Here is a 653-nt window from a genome sequence, read left to right as displayed (position 1 = left end):
TGAGCTCGCTGCTCCCTTATCCGATCTGGCTTGGGTTGTGACATCAGGAGTTTTAGGAGGCAAAGAGGTTTTTGCCGTTGGTGTGGTTCTTGAGGTATGTCCGGGAGCCTACGTTACCACTGTCGACACTGGATTTTTAGTAGAGATCGGCGGTGGTGATGGTTGTCTGCTCCCTGACACGGATTCTGATTCTTGCTTATCCATTGCGTACTTAGATTATCAACGATTGACGACCACAATGCCCCACGGTGGGCGCCAAACTGTTTAGGTATTTTTTACCGAATTGATTGATTCGGGTCAATGCGGTCTTACTCGTTGGATACGTGATTGTTTGTTTGTATGACGGTATTTAAATAAGGAAATAAAGTACGAAATAGAAATTAACACGTGAGATTTGGTGACGCGGAAAACCCAATGTGGGAACAACCGCGGGAAGGACGGTACCCTGCCAAATATTGCACTAGTTTTGAGTAGGAGGATGATTACAACTGTTTCGTAATGCTAATCTTGCTAACACGAGGTATCGTGCTTGATGAGATCCCGGATGAGTGTATGTGTGCGTAGGTGAATGAATACCCTTCTTTGATTGCTTCCTTGGCTATTTATAGGGTAAGAACCCAAGACGTACCCTACTTTGGTTATGGAAAGGGAAT

This window comes from Silene latifolia, chromosome 6 (genome assembly GCF_048544455.1).
Source record: "Silene latifolia isolate original U9 population chromosome 6, ASM4854445v1, whole genome shotgun sequence".
NCBI lineage: Eukaryota > Viridiplantae > Streptophyta > Magnoliopsida > Caryophyllales > Caryophyllaceae > Silene > Silene latifolia.
This window is presented reverse-complemented; position numbering follows the sequence as displayed.